This window comes from Mirounga leonina, unplaced genomic scaffold, assembly GCF_011800145.1.
Source record: "Mirounga leonina isolate KUSES-001 unplaced genomic scaffold, KU_Mleo_1.0 Mir_127, whole genome shotgun sequence".
NCBI classification, from domain to species: Eukaryota; Metazoa; Chordata; class Mammalia; order Carnivora; family Phocidae; genus Mirounga; species Mirounga leonina.
Genome location: NW_023270316.1, coordinates 2662047 through 2685770, shown reverse-complemented (window position 1 = coordinate 2685770; position 23724 = coordinate 2662047). Strand labels below are relative to the sequence as shown.

Genomic DNA, 23724 nt, shown 5'->3' with positions numbered 1-23724 from the left:
TCCCTCTCCCACTCCCCCTGCTTGTGTTCCCTCTCTCGCTGTCTCTCTCTCTCTGTCAATTAAATAAATAAATAATAGAATCTTTAAAAAGAAAAATAAAAAAAAGATTTATAGAGTCTACTCAAACTTGGGGGGATCCCAAGAAGACCCCCATGGAAGGCGGGTGGCATCCCTGTCTCCACAGATTCCCAAAGGTTACATAATAACCTGGGACAAGAACCTTGAAATCTTTAATGTCCAAACCAGAGGGACCCCTGACACCTGCTAGCCGGAGGTTCCACGGGTGGGAGCCCAGTGACCACATGCTGCCCCCACCTCGTGCCACGGGTGAGAGACAGAGCCTGGTCCAGACTCACATCCACAAATCAATGCCCCCCCCAATCCCATTTCAAAACTTTTGCGTTAGGATTTCCAGTTTTACACTTTGCAAGTCCACATACAAACTCAGCTGCTTGTTATTCCATAAGGCAGTTGCAAACCATTCTTTAGGGATTGGAAAACCCATTCTCATGCCCTTTGACTTCACTGATGCTCATTCCGGATGACACATTCCCGGGATGCTTTCCCCAGAGGCATCCTATATGGCCGGGCTGGGTGTGGGGGCCTGAGAACCCACAGAGCAGCCTGTCGTTAGACCTGAGCGAGTAATCCCCTCGCTGCAGGGCTGTGGTGCGCCAGTCCCATTCCCATGCTATCCTGGACGTCTGCAGCTACCGCCAGATCCGAGTTAAACTCTTATTTCTTCTACTGAAATCTGCTCTCTAGACTGATAATCAGGTGGACGCTACTTTATTTGTATCTGATATTATCTGTTCAAACTCTTTATTCAATTATTTGGCTCACAAGTGAATTATGAATTCACCGATTTGAGCAAGAAAATGTGGGGTTAAGACTTCTTTCTGTGATACTTCCTCATTCACAAAAAAAAATGTATTCATTTTTAGTAGTGCTTTGGGATTGTTTTTGTTACTTTTATTTTGTTTTCTTATCATTTTGATGAGTCTCGTTGGAATCTCTGCTTCTAGAACGCTGGCTTGGCTGCCCGAGCACTGTAACCCACTGCATGCATCACACTCCCACGTTATGAAAATAGTTGTAATGTCTGCAGGGCCTCGGGGAGCCCATCCTACCACCGAGCAGCAGCGTGCCCTCGGGAGCAAAAGAACTAGAAGCATCCGTTTCCAAATTAGCTAAGTGGGGACAATCAGAAAACCTTACCAGGTAGAGGTCACCAGACCTGGTCATTCTTGAGGTGCCTTGCTGTTCTCAATGCAAAATGTTTAATAATGCTAATGATCCATTGAGTTAGAAGAATTTCCAGAGACCTAACGATGTGTCCTTGTCTGCATCGCTCAGAATGTGTTGGAAGGAAAAGCTGGCTCTACCACTCACTAGGTCAGTGGCCTTGAGGAAATCCCCCACCTCTGTCAACCCCATGCTTTTGTTCTGCAAAATGGAATAGTAATGTTGTTACAGGTATTAGAGGTAGATGACCTTGTCTACCGTATCTGGTGAGTAATGGCTGCCACCGGTCTTGTCATAATGCGTGGCCTCCGCCATCCCCATTGTGACCCGTTTGCCCTTCATGGACTGTGTTTGTGGGCGCGATGTGGTGGTTCTCTCTCTGTGGCAGTCTCATTTTTCTGTTCCTCAGTATTTTCCCTGAATTTCTCAGTGCTCCTTCTACCTCCTTATGTGGTGAGCATCCTTGTGTGCATTTCTTCCAGAAGTTTCTCTCTTCTGAACATGCCATTCCACTCCCTCCCAGGGTGAATTTGGAGGGGATGGAAACAAACATCTGAGTTTTCGATGGTAAATGACAGGAGGTGAAGAACCTCAGATTTGGGATTAGAGAACGAGGAAGGGGTTGAACTCCACACTGAAGGCCAGGATCAAACATTACAAGAATTTGAGGAAAAAGAATCAGCAAGAAGACGGGTCAGCTAGCATCTCAGTGAGGAAGGGGCACTGCAAGGAGCCAAATAGAAGATCCCAAAGAACTACCTGATTCATGCTCCCCGCCATGTTCCAAAGGCCCCGAGTAAGCAAAGAATGGCCCTTCAGAGGAAGGATAACATGTCTGGGCCGGTACTCCCCTCCCAGGTGCTGGGGAAGGTAGGTTCTGGTGGGGGACTAGGAATTCAGGGTCCAGTAGAACAGGGAGTTAGGATTAACTTGCAAGAACAGGAGTGGAGGGGCCCACAGGCAAAGTCCTGGGTCCACAGGGCTGTTGGAGGGGTCCGTGCATGCCTGCACCGCATCTGTAAGATGTGCTCGTGACGTTTCCCCGCAGACATGAACTGTGAGGCAGATGTCCCCCGCCCCGTGCAGAAGGGAGGGCAAGCTACACATTCCTGTTTTCTCCCAGGATGCCTGAGAATCCCTCGCCACAGCATGTCCCCCCCCGACCCCCTGTCTCATTGTGGTTGGGGATCGTTATTGAGTATTTCCGGCCCTGGACGCCATCTGGTCTTCTGTGGTGTCCCTTGTACTCTCTCTTTCTCTGACTATAAGCAAAGTCCTGGACGCACAAGTGAAGGCATTGGGACGCTTTAGCACCAACAAAGTAAGACTAACGAGGGGTTGCCTGCGTCCACGAGTCCCGGAGGGGCTGTAACCGCGGGGTCCATACTGATCGTCACCCCACCTGCACCCCGTGTAGAGAATGACAAGGGGAGAATCCCCGTGGAGTAAGGGAAGGACGCTGGGGATCCCCACGGCGGTGGCACCCACCTGGGGACATGTGGGGCTGCAGACGACCTCAGAACCCTCCAGCGGTGCAAGTTCGTGAGAAACGGCAAATAAAGCTCATCTCCTGCGTTTCTCTTTTGGAACATAAAATGGAGCTTTCTCATTTCCCCAACGAGCTCATTTAAAAGACCCTTCAAAGGAAAAGTAAAATTACAATATCACACTGCACCTTCCGCGGGCTTAGTGTCTTCATGCTAAATGGCTCTCCCAGCCAAGCGTGATTTCCAAAACATAGAGTTTCTAAATGGCAATACTTAGATGTGGAAATTATGTTAGGATTATAATTTTATGACTGTAATACAGTATGACGCAAGCCTTATGTAAAAATGAAATGATACTTGTGTTGAAATGCATTTCAATTCTCTGGGAAATAAGGTTTTTAAGACTGGATTTTAATTACTCAATTTCGGCTCTACTTGGTGCCATAATTCTAGACAATTTCAAGAGAATCTCATTATTAAAAGGTTTTAGAAAATAAACCTTCATTGCATGACTCAGATATAATGAGAGTCAAAATATCTTTTCCCAGAACATGCCTGCAGGACCCGGGGTGGGTGAAAAGACCTCCCTGCAGAATGCAGTGCTGGGCGAGTCCCACACGCCCGCATCAAGTGCATCCAGCGCCTCCTCCCCACCTTCCTCCAGAACAGTTCAAGTAGGCATTGAAAGCACGAGGGAAGAATGTACTAGAACTGCGTGTGCTCCATGTTGGTTTGTCTTGTTAGCTCGGTTTCTTGCATGGCTCCAGGTAGGGACCTCAGCCCCCCTCGACGAGGTGGCACACGGTAGTATTTTATAATCCAGTGCTTACTCTGTACCAGGCACTGTTTCACGCTTTAAGTACATTCACTCCTCTGTTACGATAACCCCATGAGGCAGGTCGCTCTTTTCCCCCTTCCAGACGAGGACGCTAAAGCCCAGAGAGGTCTGCCTGCCCAGCGTCTGCAGTTCTAACCCAGGCATTCCAACTCCAGAATCCATACCGCTCTCCTCTGCTGCCACTAAGTGAACCAGCTGTTAACCCTTTACCCACTGTCTCCTCCCACACCATCCCCAGCAGGATTAGGCACCACAGAGAAATGCAAATGCAAGAAATAGGGTTCCTGCTCCTCAAAAAGTTAAATATGCAATCACGACAGGACCCAGCAATTCCACTCCTACGTGAGTACCCAAAAGAATTGAAAACAGATGCTCAGCAGCTGTTGGTAAAACCGTGTTCCTAGCAGCACCCTTCCCAATCCCCAGAAGGGGGGAATCACGCAGGTGTCTGTCAGCGTGAACCATAGACAGAATGTGGGTGGCCACACAAGAGAAGAGTATTCCTCCCTGCAAAGGAGCAGCGTGGTGGCGCGAGCCACGGCAAGGATGGGCCGCGAAAACAGTAAGCTCGGCAGAAGCCAGTCATGAGGGACATGGAGCATGTGCTCGGACTTACGTGAGATGTCTAGAACAGGCACGTTCTCGAGCGAGAAAGCAAATTCCCGGTTACAGGGGCTGGAAGAGGGAAGAAATGGGAGGTGTTGTCCAACAGGGACTGTTTCAGTTCCAGACGATGATGGTGTTGGTACAACATTGTGAATGTGCTTAATGCCAACGAGCGGTATGCATGCCTGAAAGAGTTAAAAAGGTAAATTTTATAGATAAAATACATATTTTACTATGATTAAAAATAAAGCTAAAGAAAAACAAAGAGGAGTGCCTGGGGGGCTCAGTCGTTTAAGCGTCCGACTCTTGATTTCAGCTCAGGTTGTGATCTCAGGGTTGTGAGGTGGAGCTCCACATTGGGCTCTGCGCTGAGCAGGGAGCCTGCTTGGGATTCCCTCTCTCCCTCTGCCCCTCCCCCTGCTCGTGTGTGTGTGTGTGTGTGCGTGTGCGCTCACTCTCTGTAAAATAAATAAATCAATCTTAAAAAAGAAAGAATGAAAGAAAGAAAGAAAGGGAAGGAGGGAAGGAAGGAAGGAAGAAGGAAGGAAGGAAGGAAGGAAGGAAGGAAGGAAGGAAGGAAGGAAGGAAGGAAGGAAAAGAAAGAGGATTCCTTCCTGAGGAGCTTACAGTCCAGTTAAAGACAGAAAATGACTGTGTAAGGAATGGGTGGGAGCACAGTGGGCTGTGAATCTGAATAACGCGGACGGCGGAAGGGCAGACCCTAGAGAACTCCGTCCGGCATCAGTACGGCTGGCACTTGGCCCTCGGGGAGTGGAGTCAGCCCGGCCGAGATGCGTCCTGAGCAAAGGGCCAGTGGCAGGAGGGAGACAGGCCGAGTCCAGATAGAGGACTTTGGGGCCATCGGGCTGGGCTCCATGCAGGCCTGGAGCCCAGCCCGATGTGGTGGGAGCGGTGTTGGAAGAAAGCAGGTGTCGTGGTGGGAAGGCTGACTACAGAGCGTGAAATGGGGCAGAGAGGAGTCATCCAGCCAGCCAGGCAAGCTGGCCTGGGCAAGACGGGGCACAGGGCACAGAGGGAAAGGGAGAGGAAGAAGGCTTGGTGGCGGGGAGGTGTTTGACATGGGGCCGGGAGCCGGAGAAACGAGGAATGTCACCGGGAAGCTGTGGTCTGGACGAGGAAGGTGGCGGCTGATGACCGGGTGCCTTGGGCGGGTTTGAACGCTGGGGCGAGAAGCAGGCGGGGAGGGGCCAGCTGCGCAGTCGGGGCGGAGGCCTCCCTGGTTTCTGGATGCTTCGGAGGACTGGCCGTGCGCGGGGCGGCCCGGGGGCTTGCGGTGTGCTGGGAGCGGGGAGCGGCGGCTCGGTGGGAGCGCTGTGCCTCCCAGCAGGGAGCAGGGGGCCGGGCGCCAGGCTGCAGCCTGCCTCTCCGAGGAGCGAAGGCGAGCCATGCGGTGCTTTGTGTCCAAGGCCACGTGGCCAGATGGGCTTTTTTAAGGCCCTGACGACCGGGGCTGGTGGGCTGCTCAGTGCCTGACAGACGCTCACAGGCGCGTGCACACGGAAACGCACAAACGCCTTTGACTTCGCGGTCAGAAGTCTCGCCTGATGGTGCCACCGCATCCCGGACTGTGGCTGTTTGCAGATACTCGTCCCAGAGTCCTGCCCCACGTGACACAGCCCGGCCGGCAGCCGCGAACCCCTCCACACCTCGCTCGCGTACGTTTGGCTTTCACTTTATAACTGATCCCAAAACAGGAGACGTCTCCTGATGTTGGAAGCATCCACAGCTGGTGGCTGGAAGCGCCGAGGGAAGGCTCCGCGGCCAGGGAGCCGGGAGCAGGGAGCTCCTGGCCACATCCGTGCTCCACGGAGCCACTGATGCTCCCCAGGCGCACAAGTAACCAGTGGGGACGTGTCTCCTCGGGGGCGTGGGGGCTCAGGTCCGTGAGCACGAGGACAGTTAGGGCGAGTGAACGTCCCCTTCAGAAGCCCCCAGCCGCCCAGCGACGGTCCAGCCACCAGCTTTCCTGTCCGTGCCAGGACAGCTCACTCTTTCTTCTGTTGAGCACTTTCTGCGAAGTAATGGCAAACTCCATTGTTGCCTGCAAGAGAGGGGTTCACAGAGAATTGTTTCCCTCATCGTGGAGAGATGCTCTCTGTGTGAGAGGCCCTGGGGATGTGTGCGTCCTGGGGAGAGCGGCAGGGGCAGGTGCCCATGTTAGCAGGTAACCTGTCTTTTCTGCCTTCTCTCCCCTCACCCTCTCTCTCTGCTTCTCTCCCCCCCCCACTGTCTCTCTCCCTCTCCCTCTCTGCTTCTCTCCCCCCTTGCCATCTCTCTCCCTCTCCCTCTCTCTCTGCTTCTCTCTCTCCCCCCTCTCACCCTCTCCCAGTCTCTCTCTGTCTCCCCCCACCCCCAGTCTCTCTTTCTCTCCTCCCCCCTCTCCCACCAGCCCTCACTTTGCAAAGTTACATGACAATGTGACACATTCCGCCTGTAATGCTTATTCACCTTTTTAATTTTATTTTATTTTATTTTATTATGTTAGTCACCATACAATACGTCATTAGTTTTTGATGTAGTGTTCCATGATTCATTGTTTTCGTACAACACCCAGTGCTCCATGCAGTGCGTGCCCTCCTTAATACCCATCACCATGCTAACCCATCCCCCCATCCCCCTCCCCTCTAGAACCCTGTTTGTTTCTCAGAGTCCATCGTCTTTCATGGTTCATCTCTCCCTCCGATTCCACCCCCCTTTCATTTTTTGCTTCCTTCTCCTAATGTCCTCCATGCTATTCCTTATGTTCTTCAAATAAGTGAAACCATATGATAATTGACTTTCTCTGCTTGACTTATTTCACTTAGCATAATCTCCTCCAGTCCCATCCATGTTGAGGTAAAAGTTGGGTATTCATCCTTTCTGATGGCTGAGTAATATTCCATTGTACATATGGACCACATCTTCTTTATCCATTAATCTGCTGAAGAACATCTCCGTTCTTTCCACAGTTTGGCTATTGCGGACATTGCTGCTATGAACAGTGGGGTGCATATGGCCCTTCTTTTCACCACATCTGTGTCTTTGGGGTAAATACCCAGCAGTGCAATTGCTGGGTCATAGGGTAGCTCTGTTTTTTATTTTTTGAGGAACCTCCACACTGTTTTCCAAAGTGGCTGTACCAACTTGCATTCCCACCAACAGTGTAAGAGGGTTCCCCTTTCTCCACAACCTCTCCAACATTTGTTGTTTCTTTCCCTGTCCATTTTTGCCATTCTAACTGGTGTAAGGTGGTATCTCAATGTGGTTTTGATTTGAATTTCCCTGATGGCTAATGATGATGACCATTTTTTCATGTGTCTGTTAGCCATTTGTATGTCTTTTTTGGAGACGTCTCTGTTCATGTCTTCTGCCCATTTTTTGACTTGATTATTTGTTTTTTGGGTGTTAAGTTTGAGAAGTTCTTTATAGATCTTGGATACCAGCCCTTTGTCTGTAGTGTCATTTGCAAATATCTTTTCCCATCCTGTGGGTTGCCTCTTTGTTTTGTTGACTGTTTCCTTTGCTGTGCAGCTTTTTATCTTGATGAAGTCCCAAAAGTTCATTTTTGCTTTTGTTTCACTAGCCTTTGGAGACGTATCTTGAAAGAAGTTGCTGTGGCTGATGTCAAAGAGGTTATTGCCTATGTTCTCCTCTAGGATTTTGATGGATTCTTGTCTCACATTGAGGTCTTTCATCAATTTTGAGTTTATCTTCGTGTGTGGTGTTAGAGAATGGTTGAGTTTCACTAAAAGGATCATCCACCACGACCAAGTGAGATTTATCCCTGGGATGCAAGTGTGGTTCAACATTCACAAATCAATCAATGTGATAGAACACATTAATAAGAGGAGAGAGAAGAACCATATGGTCCTCTCAATTGATGCAGAAAAAGCATTTGACAAAATACAGCATCCTTTCCTGATTAAAACTCTTCAGAGTATAGGGATAGAGGAAAAATTCCTCAAGTTCATAAAATCCATCTATGAAAAACCCACAGTGAATATCATCCTCAATGGGGAAAAGCTGAGAGCCTTTCCCTTAAGATCAGGAACATGTCAAGGATGCCCACTCTCGCCACTATTGTTCAACATAGTACTAGAAGTCCTAGCAACAGCAATCAGACAACAAAAAGAAACAAAATACTCAAATTGGCAAAGAAGTCAAACTCTCTCTTTTCGCAGATGACATGATACTTTATGTGGAAAACCCAAGACTCCACCCCCAAATTACTAGAACTCACACCACAATTCAGTAATGTGGCAGGATACAAAATCAATGCACAGAAATCAGTTGCTTTCTTATCCACTAACAATGCAACTGTAGAAAGAGAAATTAGAGAAACTATTCCATTTACAATAGCACCAAAAACCGTAAGATACCTTGGAATAATAAAGAGGTAAAGGAACTATACTCTAGGAACTACAGAACACTCATGAAAGAAATTGAAGAAGACACAAAAAGATGGAAAAATATTCCATGCTCATGGATCAGAAGAATAAACATTGTTAAAATGTCTGTGCTACCCAGAGCAATCTATACCTTCAATGCCATCCGAGATCAAAATTCCAATGACATTTTTCAAAGTGCTAGAACAAATAATCCTAAAATTTGTATGGAATCAGAAAAGACCCCAAATCGCCAAGGAAATGTTGAAAAAGAAAAACAAAGCTGGGGGCATCACGTTGCCCAATTTCGAGCTATATTACAAAGCTGTGGTCACCAAGTCAGCATGGTACTGGCACAAAAACAGACATATAGACCAATGGAACAGAATAGAGAGCCCGGATATGGACCCTCAACTCTGTAGCCAAATAATCTTCGACAAAGCAGGAAAAAATATGCAATGGAAAAAAGACAGTCTCTTCAATAAATGGTGCTGGGAAAATTGGACAGCCACATGCAAAAGAACGAAACTCGACCATTCTCTAACACCATATTCACCTTTTTTTTAAAAAAAAATAATTTTTATTTATTTGAGAGAGAGAGAATGAGAGACAGAGAGCACGAGAGGGAAGAGGGCAGAGGGAGAAGCAGACCCCCTGCTGAGCAGGGAGCCCGATGTGGGACTCGATCCCGGGACTCCAGGATCATGACCTGAGCCGAAAGCAGTCGCTTAACCAACTGAGCCACCCAGGCGCCCCATATTCACCTTTTTACATGTGGTCATTATATCAACTACATATGAAACGCAGTCTATAATTAAAAATTTTTCCCAACAAAATGTTTCACTACTGATGCTTTAGATCCAAGTCTTTAATTGCACTTGAGGGACATAGAATAAAGTAGATAATAAGTAAGAACCCCCCAAAAAGTAAAAGGCCTGAAGGAAAATGAGACTAAAATAAATGGGATGTACTCTTTTCTCTCTTCTATTATTTTTAAATCTTTAGATTTACAGAAAATTTGTTCAGAAGGTACAGAGACTTCCCCCATCCTCCCCCACCTTCCACCCCCAACTGCCCACTATTGCTAACATCTTTCATTCGGACGGTACATTTATTACAACTGATGAACAAATATGGACCCGCCATTATTTTTTTTTATGGGAATCTCTCTTTGGGGATTTGTGCCATTAAATAATGCAGATTGAAAGGGATTTTTAACAGCCAGCCCGGTGCTTGTGAAAATGCACGCAAGTCTCTCTCACTCTGTAAGTGGAGGGTGGTGCGCCCCCACAGTAGCTTTCTATAAGGAATTACCCTTGACTTCAGTGGGTGAGCTCTGTACTTGGACAGGCTCCCAGAACGATGGGATTTAGCCAGCAACAATTTCTAGAAAATAGAATCATTTTATTTTCTCTGGAACATGCCTTCATGACTCGGGTTTACATTAGCAAACGATCAAACACACTCACCTTTTTCCTTTTTTATGACTAGTGCTCTCCAAAAGATAAAGACCGAACAGCTTGTAATTAAACTCCATATCCATCTAAAACTAAGCCATTCAAGTTTTGAATAGAAATGACAAGGCTGACCTTTTATCCTGTAAGGAAGGAAGGAATTAAACATGGTTTCTAACCCCTAATGATAAAATAAAATCAACTTTGATATTTGAATAGCCGCGGCTTCTTTATTCCAAACAGCAAGCATTTGTCTTCCATCGTATGTTTAAATCATTGAACATTCCAAACCGTGTGCACAGAGAAGTTTTAGGAAAAGGGTCTAGTGAGGATGCGGATGTTCTGTGGTTTCATTTCGTGTTTCAGCGGGAGCCCTGAATTCCTCAAGTCCTGAGCCTGCTCTCCCTTCTGAGAGCCCGGGTTCCTCGGACATGACTAATGCGGGACTATTCACAGCCTTACCATCCTTGGTCATAATGTTGCTCGGGGCCGGAGCGGGGCTGCCAAGACCACAGTGTAGCCCTGTTAATATTACATGACAGTTGGAGATTTTTTTGGAAAACCTCCTCTGGTCCACTGTTTATACAGCCCATTGATATTTGTCTGAAGATAATTTTACAGTCCGTTTACTTACAAATGCGTCAGAAGAGTCGTGGGCTACTCCTTACAGAGCCTCTGCCAGATATAACTAATGGGGAAGCGGACTGTGTAGGCCCGGAACCTAAGAACCTGTCAGCATCCCAAACCACCACTCGGTCGCCCTGGCCTGTGCCCATTGTCCGAACATTCCAGTCATCAACATTTATGGGCTGGATTGGGGGGAAGCACATCAGAGGAGAACTTTACAAAGCGAATTTCTCACTTCTCATTTCCACTTGGTGATGGATGCATATGTTTATAGTCGTAGCCCGGTGAACTGTTTGTCACTGTCGGTCACCACAGAACCAGGCTGGTGGTGGCATGTTTCACCGCCTTGGAAAAGCAGACATTTTGGGGGTAAATCAGAGCTGGAAATATTGTCTCTGAACGGGACTGCCACATGCAAAGCGACGTTGTGGAAGGCATGATGCGTCACATGGCCCGAGACCCGACGTCATTATACCAACTCCCAGTCCTTCCTGGACACAGAGGAGACACTCAGCTCTGTCCTCGGGGGCCGAGGACACTCAGGATGAGGCTGGCACCCCATGTTCTCGTATTCTTAAGTTTATTTGTTCTTTTGAGCCCCATGAAAAGATTCTCTAAGGCCACATTTTGACAGCCCTCCTGTTTGAAAAGATGGGCTGATATTTGCTGACAGCAGCTAGGTGGGACCTGAGAAAGAAGCTGTCCGCCCTGGGAAAACCCCAAGCAAACACAGACCCCCCCAGGAGCCCACCTCCCCAGGCCATACATATTCTGAGGGCTTTGATGTTATTTTTAGAGAAGCACAAAAATCTGAGTCTAAAATTGGCTGGCTTTCTCTGTGCCTGCTTCCCTTTCCTTCTCTCGTCCCTTCTCCATCCTGGCTGTTTCCGGGACTGTTTTGATAATGCCGATTTAGGGCGAAAAAGGCAAAGCATGAAGTGTATTTACTTAAGCGCAACTAAAAATAATAAAATGCATCTCTGTTACAAGGAGACTTCAAGCAGCCTATTGAGTTAACAGCAGCAAATGTAAGTCAGCAAAAGATGAGACACACAATTTAGGGCCATCGCTGGCCTTAGAAATGGAGTTAGGAAGAGCACAGTCCCCTTGGGATCATCCCGCCTGCACCAGCCCAGATGCAGGTCAGAGTGGGAAACCATCCAGCTAGTTGGGGGACCACCAACCAAATCCATTTAGATTGATTTGTAAAAATCACTTCATTTGGACCAAATCCATTTAAGAGGGTTTTGTTTTTTTTTTTCCCTTCCTTGACTGTCTCACCGTATTTGTCTTGGCTTGCTTAGGCCATTTTGTCAAGAGATCAACTGCAAATTCCTGCCAGTTTTTAGTTGAAAGAACCTTCTTCGTTGGCAGGAAAATCAAGAGAACACATACATTGTAAAGCATCCTCTCTACACTGGTATTCAGGTAGCTCTTGCGAAGGACGTTGCAGACATAGGTGGAAGGACAGAGAAGTAGGAGAGAGAAGCCGTGAATCGCATGAATCGCACACTCCATGCCAGCCGCTCAGCTCACGGAGTCCTCACAGAAACACTCACTTTATACACGGTGAGCCTGACCTGAAACCCCTTTCCCGGAGTCGGCCCGGGAGAAAATGTGTTCTTCCTGTTCACCCTCAAGCCTGGGAGGCTGGAAACCTAGCTGAGAAGCTCACTCCCGTGGAACAGCCGGGAGACCCTGCCCGATGTTTTAGGTCAGTGACAGATTAATGCTGGCATTTGGGGCAAACCTGGGCTGTCCCGTCCCAGCATGGCTGGGAGTGAAGGAAATAATCCAGCTTCGCCCATCATGGGTGTCGAAGTGACTCTGTGAGTTTGGTTGGCTCCCAGACCCGAAGTCTTGCATATCTGACCCATTTTACTCATTTTCTTTCCCACAAATTGACAAATAACAAGTGTCGGTTTCAGCTTAGGTCTTGTGAAACCTTTCGTTCTCCAGATGCCTGTCATTCCCCGGGCGATGCAATCTACTTTTGTGAAATGTATGATAATATTGGGACTTTTGGAAGATGGTTTAAATTGGGAGGGGTTTGTCATGAAAATGTTTTAAAATGTAAATTCCCACACAACCATCCGAATTTGTTTTAATCTAATTATATTTGCAATCCGCGGTCTTCCTGGCAGGAATACAAGAGGCCACCTGCTCTCTTCAGAGGGAAAAACACCGCTTCCAGGCTGAGGCAGGCGGTTCCCAGTGAGGCTTGCTTCGGTCACGGCTTTCGTAGCCTGATAATTGCACAAACTCCTCCTGTAAGATGCTTGATTAAAATTCTTGATGACTTTGGTCATCGCCACAAGGCTAAGAGAATCTAATGTTCTTGAATTTGTTCCATATTTATAATATACCCAATAACCGTGTGTAGTAACCAAGCTCTCCCAAACACACAGCCAGCTGTATTTCTTTTTTTTTTTTTAAAGATTTTATTTATTTATTTATTTGAGACAGAGAGAATGAGAGAGAGAGAGAGCACATGAGAGGGGGGAGGGTCAGAGGGAGAAGCAGACTCCCTGCCGAGCAGGGAGCCCGATGCGGGACTCGATCCAGGGACTCCGGCCAGGATCATGACCTGAGCCGAAGGCAGTCGCTTAACCAACTGAGCCACCCAGGCGCCCCCAGCCAGCTGCATTTCTAACCTTTAGTAGGGTCTGCGAGCCGGCTGGCCCTGCAGCCTCATTAACCAGCCCGCCAGGGTGGTGGCTGCCATTCTAATTCATCCATGTGGTGCATGTGCGTTGTACAACCTAATCTCTTATAGACACTTGGGAGACCAAGTCACATGAGCAACCAAAGTGGGAAAATTCCCGAGCGGACGAGAGATTGAAATAAGATGTTAGATGTTTTCTGGACATTAATTTGCTCTGTGGCTTTTGAAGGTTTGGTCAAAAGGAAACTTCCATCCCTTTGCTGCCCATATCCTACAAAATGGAACTGGGAGAAGAGGTGTGGAGCAGTTTTTCTAGCCCAACGTCGATTACAAACCAAGGACAGTAAGAGAAGTATCATTTCATAGGTGTTCAAGCTTATGTTCAAAATTATAACTAGAGAGCAGAAAATCCCCATGTTTTAGATATTCTCCACTAACTTGATTTCTGGGTCCTTGAATATGATCCTCGTTTATATCACAAACACACACACACAACAGTGTAATTATCATTATGACCTATTCTATCATCTTACAAAGGAGGAAAATAGTCACCTCTGAATGTGCACAATGCTACTTATGATCGATTAGATTAAAGAAAACGTCCTCATTCTCCTTCAATAAATCAGGGAAAAGGGCTCTTCAAAAAATGAAATGTTTCAGATGATTGACCTGGATCTCTGCCTCCTATAGGGATTCTCACGTTCACGAGCACACACTCTGAGTTGCCCCCTGAAGCCTGATGAGTTCCACACTTTGGCCAGCATTCCGCTTTGTAAGTTTTAGCAGAGAACTACTTAAGAGGAAAAACAGTCTCACAAATACACTTATATTTTAAGAAGAAAAAAAAAAAGATGTAGCTCTTGGGGCTTCCAGTGCCTCTTAACAAAAAACATCTGCTGGACTTCCTGAATTTTTCTAAGACCTTGAGAACACACCCACACATTTCCAACTTCTGTCCCGACCATGGGGTGGGTTTAGCAACGCTCAGTTTTGTAACCAAGGGTTTCATCCACGGTTGTTTGGTTTTGCTTTTTATTGTAAATGTGGATCCATTTGTTTATTCCATCAATACAGTCCTGATGACCTCGTTAGTCTGGGAGGAGGGAGAAGCAGAGAGCAAGTTTACAGGTAAAAGCATCATCAGGACTCAGACTGAGGCTGTACTTGATGGGGGTTTGGTCGCGTTTTGTGCTGGTTTGGGCTTTGCTCAAAGGAGCCAGATCAACTCATTTTAGTATGATCCGTGACCTTTACAATGGAAAACAGAGTAAACTAAAGTAACGTGAAATACACAGCATAAGCCATTTCATGAAGGTGTGAACTCAAGGGTACCTAATTGGATGTGTGGAGAAGAGACAGTGGGGTTTCGTTGGCATGTTTGCCCACCCATGGGCGCTGAAAGAAACAAAACTTATTTCTAAAAGAGCTTCTTCAAAGTCCGCGTTTTGTTTTAGGAAAACGTTCAGCTCTGTTACTTTCTAAGCAGCTCTGCTTCTGAGCAGCCCAGACTTTGACTTCTCATCTCGCTGACCTAAAGTTCATAGCCACTCACACCTTGAGAGTCTCTTGGCCTGAAAGCCCTTAAACTGTGTCTCTGTGAATCAGTTATTGTTCAAAGCAAAAAAGGATAAGGTAGCAAAACGTCTACTAAGGATGTATTTTGATTTCTCTGACTTAATCTAATTACCTTTTTAAGGTGAACTTTCTGGGTCAGTGGCGCTCTTCGGGTCTGACACGTATTTGAAGGTTCTGCTCTTCCTGGAAAATGGAAGACTCATGAAACTCAATCTGTTATAATCGTTCACGTATTCAACAAGCCCGCGTGCAAGACTGTGGTGTGGGGAGGAGATGCAGATTTGCAGAGGCACGGCGCCCCCCCACCCACGGGCGCACCTGGCGGGAGAGACGGCGGGACGCTCTCCTAGCCCAGAAGTGAGGTGCCCCCCCAGCACGCCCTGGTGACGCCCAGGGTGACGTCACACAGACAGGCCCTGGATGGGCTCACCCATGGAAGAGAGCAGGGGCCAGAGGTGGAGGTCTGAGGGGCAGTTCCTTTTAAGGAGCAGAGAAAGAAGGAGGACCGGTCTGCGGTGTCACGTGCCTCGGGAGGAAGGATGGAGTCAAGACCATTTTTAAAGCAAGGGGTTGAGAAGAGAAAGGGGGAGGAGGGTGGGAGCTGGTGGGAGGTGTGGACTGGAGGAATTATACAAGCCCTGTAAAATCCAAACGTGGCAGATCATTTCAGAGATCAGGCCGGGGGGTTGTGTTTGGAAGATGGACTTTGCTCAGAGGGCCAGCAGCACATCCAGTCACAGGTGCCCCGGAGGTGCTCGGGAGGGTGGGACGGGTGATGGAGACTCTTGAGGACCAGGCACTGGGGATGCCGGGGTCTCATATGTGTGTGTCGGGAGATGCGTGCTCGGCAGTGCCGGGTGGGATTCCCGGCCCCCTGCACAGCCCAGCCTGCGTGCTGCAGCCCCAGTGGGTGCACCTGCCCTCTTTGTTCAGACGCCGCAACGGCGGCTCTAGAACTTCAGAAGTTTCAGTGGAGTCATTTTAGACTCAATCACCTCACTTTTCCCCCTCGGTTTTTAGTTTCTGGGGATTCTTTTTAAGATTTTATTTATGTATTTATTTATGTATTTATTTGAGAGAGGAAGAGAGCACGAGAGGGGAAAGCAGATTCCCCGCTGAGCAGGGAACCCGACGCGGGACTCGATCCCAGAACTCCAGGATCATGACCCAAGACGCTTAACCAACTGAGCCACCCAGGTGCCCCTCTGGAGATTTTTAAGAGGGGAGAGAGAGACAGATGTCTCTGCCCATCAGCCAGGGGCCTTTGGCTTCCACGCCCATCAGTGTGTCCCGGAGAACCCAGGAGCAAGCAGGGGGTTGGCTCTGTGCCTTTTTGTGGTCGTGGGCATGAGCTTGGAAGGCTGAGCTGAAAAGCCGCTAAAGATATGGAAGTCCATTCATACTTGGAGACCATTTTCCAGTGAGTCACTATCAGAGGGTAAAGCCATGCCATGCTCTGCCTCCTGAAATCCTTCCTGGCATGTCAGATGGGGGCTTCCGAGAACGTGCTTTGCTTGACAGACAGGAATATCTGGCTCAAAGAAATCACTGCTGAACTGAGCAGCTCGTAACCCCGGGACAGCATTGCCCGTGACTCCCAGATGGAGAGCAGATAGCACGTTCGTCACCAGCAGCGTGTCTGAAATCAGGGAGCGGGGGGAGGGGCCTCAGCCATGCGGGCCTGGGGCTTCTCTGTCTGAGCAGAAGTGGGGAGAAGCCATGGGTTCACCAGCACTCGTCGGGTGCAGGACACCGCCCAGCGGGAAAGGCTCGTCGAGGACAGCCCTGCCGTCAGTCTTCAGCAAGTTACACTGGAACCGGGAACGTGCCAGTAAACGAGCCGAGGTGGTCTGCGTGCAATCCCATGGTTGCATGACCTGCTCTAACAGGAAACCAGGCCCATCTCGGGGCGCGTTCCAGGCAGGGTTAAATTACGGGGGGCAAGTGCATAAGGTATTACGGTCTAGTTACAAACTTAGAAGGGCATGGTGGTTCTTTAATTTATTAATAAGCCAAGCTGATTTCCCTCTTGCGCTGCTAGAGGTTGACTTCTCATCATGCTTATCTCTTGTTTTCTCTTGCATGTTCTTCTCCTTTCTGTGTCTATACTTCTCTCTCCTTGGCAGGACTTCTAGCTCCATTTAGGATCAGAGCACCCATGAGGTCAGCGGACTGCTTGACTAAGTCCTGCTCGCTGAAAGGTGCAGGAGGGCTGGAGCCTTGGGCTGCCAGGGCGGGGTAGGGGATGGCCCTGGAGGCCAGAGCGCCACGCTCCCGTGCTCATCGTGGGCGGGCGGGGAGTGGTGGCATCCAGATGGATGGGTTGCTGTGAACTGAGTGAGGGACAGAGAAGGAGAATGGGTGCTCGCTGTTCTTGGGTCCTTGCTCAAGGGAGCAGGGCTGGAGGAAACAAGGTAGCAAGTTCACTTTTGGGTCTAGAGTGTCTGCGGGTCCGTAGGCAGAGGGGCAGCTGTGGGATGGGGGCTGGCTCCTCCCAGGCATCCTGACGCAGGGAGAGTGGACCAGCATCCCCAGCTGGAGCGAAAGGAAAGAGGGGTCATGGCAGAGCCCAGTCCTTTACAGGACGGGGACCAGGAAAGGGGGCACACAAAGGTTGGGGGTGCAGAGAGACCCCATCAAGAGCTGACGTCCACAACGCTCCAAGGATCTGGAAGGCCACGGAAGGCCTGCAGCAGCCTTCACACCACCGCGTCCCGTCCTGCGGTGGGGCAGAAAGCAGCTCGCACGGGTTCAAGGTGTGAGCGGGAGACCAGAAGTCGCTGTGGAACGTGTCCGGGTTCTGTCTGAATTCAGGAAAGCTGCTCACAATCGTGACACTTCCCAGAGTGACGAAGCACATTCCGAGGGGCGAGGGCAGGGCAGCTGGGCGCCTCCCCCGAGGCGTCTCCTGAGTCCCGCCCGAGGGACCCCGCGGGGCTGCACGCAGCGGTGGCCCAGCCAGCTGCCATCTCGGTCCGGGCCACCGTCGGCGCCCGGCCACACAGGTGCAGAGAGAAGCCCCAGCGCCTCCCCCGGTGCCGCCCCCCGGGCTGCTCACACACACGGAGCACGGCCAACCCAGAGGCCACGATGATGGCGGACAACGAGACAGACACGGGGAGACAGCTCCTAAGACGGAGAGCCAGGCTTTCTGGGGGCATCTCATGAAGATGCTGGACTCCAGCTGAGCGGTGGATGAGCTACAACGTGAGTATTCTGACCCCGAAGACAGCAGGGACTTACTGTGTTGATCACACTTCCTCTAGGACCACGTATCGTGTGTCCCCATAATCACTCCCTGTGTATCGAGTGAGCCGTGGGCATCCTCACGTGTCACCTGGGATGACCTGGGATCACACCAGGAGCGAGTGTGTGCCTTGGAGATGGAGCTCTCCTGCGTTGTTGCCTTCCATTTTGTGGATGAAAATTGCTTTTTTTTTTTTGAACAAATGCCTTTGAGAAGAACGAATGTTCTGGAGGCTGTTTTGCCCCATGTCATGAGAACAGTGCAACAGCTGAGTCACTCCTCTGGAATGGATGTTAATGTCATTTGGTTTCCTCCCGCCCAGGACCCCGGGTTTCGTGTCTGCACAAATGAGCCATCCATTATCTTTCCACCAGACTGAAAAAAAGATCAATTTCTCGTGGTTTGTTGTTCTTTTTTTAATTGCGGATGTGTGTTCAGTGTCCGTCCAAATCACTCCAGGCCGGGGAGTCTTCGGAGGGAAGTCCAGGATGTCCAGATAGCCATCTGCGGTGTCAGACAGGACTGCGAGCGCCAGCCCTTTGTTCGCGGGATTTATCCCTGACGGCGGGCTCAGACGTCCAGCTCACACACGCACCCTGCGCCCGGTGACAGTGCGTCACGTGGCTCTGACTGGCCAGGAGCTCCAGAAACGGGGGCACCAGGGGTTACTACTGGTAACATCTTGGCAAGAACACTTTGTGGAACAATTTCCAGAATATCAGATACTTTTAAAGATGTGAATAAGGAAGGCTGAATTTTGAGCTGCTTTCCTGTCTGCCAGGGAAGCTTCCCCGGCACCAAACTCAAGGGCAGCGTGGAGTACGCAGAATTAACGGACGAGAACACGCCAGGCCGCTCCCCACCAACTAGCCGTGTGACCTGGGCCGGACCACTCGGGGCCCAGAGTAGGCGACGTCTTTCTCTAGGAGCTGTCCCCAAGCTTGTCATTCCATGTGTCCACGGGTAAAGATGTGTCTAGGTGCCCCAAGGTGCTTCTGACATCCTGAGGGGTCTTCCAGCTCCCACACCTGTAACCCGGCCGTTGATAGACCACCTCATGCTTGGACAGCCCCGTGGGCTTAGGGAACGTGGAAACCCCCTCACCCCCGATGCGTAGACTTCTGCCTCTGGTGCTGACATCTGGGCCCCCCCTTTCTGGAAGCCTCCGGTCATGAGTCCCCGCCCGCGTCTCCTTCAGCACCTCTTCCATCTTCGAGGGGTCCCTTTCTCTCACGCTTGCTCTCGGAAACAGCTACCAGCCTCTCTCGTAATGTCCCGGCAACATCCGAGCAGAAGTCACTTTCACACCTTTGTACTTGATTTGCAACCAAGCGGCCACCCGCTCTGCCGCGGGCTCCTCCCCCCCCCCCAGCGGAGCCCCACCACCATCAGGAACGGCGGTGGCAGTGCGGGGCCTGCTCTCCTGGCTTGGGTTCCGTGAGGTCACCCAGTCTTCGTGGCCACGACGGCCTTCTCCCCAAGAAGCAGGGCCTGGCTTGATTTTCCAGCAACTTCCCTGTATCTGAAAACTTACTCTCCAAGATCCAGCTGAGCCTCTGCCCGGGTGATGCCTAACAATTCAGTCTTCTTACCAAGAAAACCCTCCTCATCCGTTGAGAAGTCCGCTGGCTTGGGGGTCTGTGCGTGGACGCTGGAGAGAGCGCGGCCATGGGGCCCATCTAGCTGCCCCCCCTCCAGGTGTCCTGATGTTTCCGCCCGTCCCCCTGCAGCCCCCCAGCCCCCCTTGCATACCTTTTGACCAGTAACAGAAGTGACTCGTTTGGGTTTCACCTTCTCTTTCTGCCCTGGTCACTTTCTAGCAGGAGGGGGAGTAATGAGCCGTGAAATGGCGGCCGCCGAGCAGCAGTGTTGGGTTTCAGCAGAAAAGCAGATCTTAGGTCATCACCCAGGGTTGTGGCGGGCTCTGTTCTGTTGGGTCGGCGTGAACCCCGGGCATACGTCGGCTTCTTTCCGTCCATTGGTCCGTTGCTTTTGGCCTGACTGTGGCCTCGTGGGGATCAGTGGAAGAGACGTGTTCAGGCTCCAAAGTCCTACCCGTTCCTCGAGTGGAGGTCGTAGACACAGCGGCAGGCCCTCCGGAAGGGCTCTGAGAAGCCGGGCACCAGCCCCCCTCCAGGCCGTGGCTCATGCTCACCCACAAAATGGAGGTGAGAACAGCGCCTGCCTCACAGAGGTGTTGTGGGCATTAAATCCCTTTGCTGTTGGAGAGTCTGCACACCTCACGTACATAAATGCTCTCTGCTCCGGGATGGTGGGTTGCTCTCCTGACTCGGGCCCCCACGGGGAGCCATCTCTTGGAACTCTGCCCTGGGTCTGCGTATATCGGGTCCTCCGGTATCTGTATCTACTTAGAACCCCTTCCTCTGGGCAAGTCAAAAGGGAAGGGAATTATGAAATAATTCATTACTGTTAGCTCAACCACCCTGTGAAAAGAACGGAATCGGATACGCTCTTTAGACACCACTGGAATCCTGCAGTGAAATTTTTCATCAGAATTTTCCCCATGGGAGGCTCGCGCTCCATGACAAAGGAGGGGCCTGCGCTCTGTTCCGGGGAGGGGGGTCACGGTAACCCAAAACAGTCACAAAATCTTGGACGCAGCAAATCTGAAGTCGGAAGTGGGGCGGGGTCTTGCTCCCAAAGAGCGCGGCTGACTGCCACCCAGTGCTGGCCACGGGAACTGCAAGGCGTTGCCCACCTGCCTTCCTCGGCCCCAGGAACAGAACAAAAGGCCTAGAAGGCCCTAAGAAGGTGTCTTCTGTTGACGGAAAGTTAAATTTTTATTCTAAAACAGAAGCGTTCAGGAAGTGTTGAAAATGTTCCTCTTACAGCTTTTTACAGACCCGTGTTGGCAAACTCAGCCCTTTCCTCCATAACCTTTACTCCTCCTGAGTCACAGTATTTGTGCTAAATGGTTTGAGCATGTTCCGTGTATCACCCACAGTTGTCCTCAGACGGCTTGGTTCAAATATTACCAGAACTAAATCCCTGGAGGAGGGAGTCCTGGCATTCCAGAACCCTGGCCTTGTGTCCTAGCTCTTGACTTCAGCAGATGGTTTTTCTTTATCCAATCCCACAGTTCTGATAAGGCTGGCGCCCCTTCCCACAAGTCTGGGGGGTCTCCTTTCGGCACGCACTCCCCCCGACAGAGCCAGATCACCTAGCGGGACCCACCCTCAGCAACGCCACGGGGCCGGTGCAGAGCGAGGCCAGGATCTAAGGCTGGAGGTGCCCCCGCAGGGCACACTGGGGGACAGAACCAGAGGGTGAGAGCCCTCCACCATGTTACCCCCTGGCACTGTTTCAGAAGTGCCCCAGAAATCATGAACTTGTTGTGATGGTCACCAAAGGGACTGAACGTAGAACGCCTCTTCCCAGCGCCCGTGGGTAAAGGGCGTTGGCGCTGGAAATGTCTGTCATGCCACTTGGCAGGGAGCGTGTCCCTCGTGGCTCCTCACGCAGGAGCCCTGTCCGTGCGACTCAGGTGACCAATCAGAGGAAGCCTCAGCCTTCAGGGCTTACGGGGCCTCCGGGCTAGGACAGTGCCCACAGCAGTGACCTGCACCCGCTGCATTTCCACAGCTCGCCCCGCACTTCAATGCCTAACTGCATCCATGTAGTTGCTTCTCTTAAAGCCTCTCATCACTCACCTCGGGGTGGCTTCGCGAGGTCTCAAAAGGGGAGACAAACAACCCGAGGGAACAGTGTGGCCCCTGCCGTGGTGTTCTCAATCATGGAATAAGGTCTCTGACCTTCAGGAGTTTGCTTCTTTAACCCCTAGAAGTACAAGTATTATAAAGGCTGAAAATATGGAAAATTCTATCCTGAGGCATTTCGCGGGGCTCCAGTTCCCGTCCACTTTGAGGAGGCTCACGCGGGCCTCTGTGCGAGGGGCTGAGGGGGCCATCCTTGGGTTCTGAAGCGAGAGGAGGCCTTAGAAGTCTGTGCCCTCAGTTGACAAACACCAGTACGGCCTCAGAGGGTCAGTAGTGGGGGTCCCCCGGCCACGGCCATCAGAAGGATGTGCTGAAGTGCTCCCGGGCGGAGGGTCCGCAGAGCTGCCGCTGAGACCTTTCACCTCCCTGGGCTGTTCCCTCCCCTGTCCTGTGTGAGAATTAGATTTATTCCCAGCTCCCAAACCTGGCGATGCATCTGAGTTGCTTGGGGGACCTTGTCAAAAATACGGATTTCCATGCTCTTCCTCCCCAAACCAAAACTGCTAGACTAGAAATTCTTGAGGTTAGAGACTTCCCTTAATTGATGCTTTGGCAGCCAACCGAGACCCGTCCTGGGGCGGAGACCACACCTGGGCTGATCTTCTCAAGCTCTGAAGCAAACCCCAGTCACCCAGGATCCTGTGGAGACGCCAATTCGATTCAGTGGGTCCGGGGCGGCCTGAGGACCCCCCCCCCCGCTAGTGAGCTCCAGGGGAAGTGATTCGCTGCTCTGAGGACCTGCCCCCCTGTGCTCTCTGCAGTGCCTCCCAAATTGGATAATCAGTGAGGCCTTTGGGAAAGCAATAGGCGGTTATCGGTGGAGAAGCAGAGTTGCCGATCTGAAAAGTGGCATGAATGCTGCTCTAATCTGAAATGACTGTCACTGCCTAGGAGAATCTTCTAGAAGATGAGGCCCATGACCCTGGACCACAAAGACCGACATGCACTTTGTACAGTATCCGGGAAGGGAACATTCTTTTACCCGAAATAAAATGAAATCCGTGCCATAGGTGAGGCGTTTGGAGCTGAGTTTCTCCCGAGTTTTTGTGCAGCAGAAACTTTTTCCTCACCTGTCTTTCCCTGCCCCTGCGGAGGTTCGAGGCGACCAGCCAGCCGCTTCAGACGTTAGCCTTTCAAGTCGCTGCCCTTGAGCCGCGTTGCCCTGAGTGCTCCAGCCAATCTGGAAAACAGTTCTGCAACTTGCTGATAAAGTTAAACAGACTCTTATCATCTGACCCGGTAATCCCACTCTTGGGTATTTACAAAAACATGTGTCCATATGAGAAAAAAAAACATACCTGAGAGCTTATAGCAGCCAGATGCATGTGCCCCAAAAACCAGAGGCAACTCCAAGGCCCCACAGCGAGCGGACGGGTAAACAAATTGTAGTTGTGGGCTGGGACAGAACTCTCCTCGGTGACCGGAAGACACACCGTGCATGCACACAGCAGGGCGGGCGAGCCCCCAGCGCGTTGTGTGGGTGAAAGAAGCCGGACTCGCTGCAGGACACGCCGGGGGATGCCGCCAGCATGACCGATCGTCTGGAAGAGACAGACCGAGGCCGGGGAGGGGCCGCAGGGGGCCCGGGGCGAGGTGTGCTGAGCTTGCAGAACCCACACAACCTCGCACCAAAACCGCAGGTTGTGCTGTAAACGCAGAAATAAAGTCTTTCAAAAATGGAAATGGTAAATCACTTTCGTGGAAATATAATAACAGATAAGTAGGTTAAAGCCAGGGAAGGAGGAGGAGAAGGAAAGGGAGGAAGTCCCCTCTTCTGATGACAGAAAACGTGGATCTCTATTTCAAAATGGCCCTATTCGGGAATATTTCAAATAAAGATTAACAGGGCAAAAAAAAA

At 50.5% G+C, this 23724-nt stretch overlaps 1 protein-coding gene and 1 long non-coding RNA gene across 4 annotated transcripts in view; one reads left to right on the top strand and one right to left on the bottom strand.

Moving 5' to 3' along the window:
• The window catches only part of COL4A2 (collagen type IV alpha 2 chain), a 165236-nt gene that overhangs the window by 74217 nt on the left and 67295 nt on the right, over positions 1-23724 (top strand). The gene's annotated exons all lie outside the window — the stretch shown is intronic.
• LOC118009238 lies at positions 13253-22069 on the bottom strand. Of its 2 annotated transcripts, none has more exons than XR_004678843.1 (3): positions 21801-22069; positions 14995-15065; positions 13253-14400 (listed from the first exon to the last, which is right to left on the bottom strand). It is a non-coding gene; the product is annotated as an uncharacterized LOC118009238 (long non-coding RNA). The 2 variants fall into 2 exon arrangements; XR_004678844.1 differs by lacking the exon at positions 21801-22069 and adding an exon at positions 19882-20540.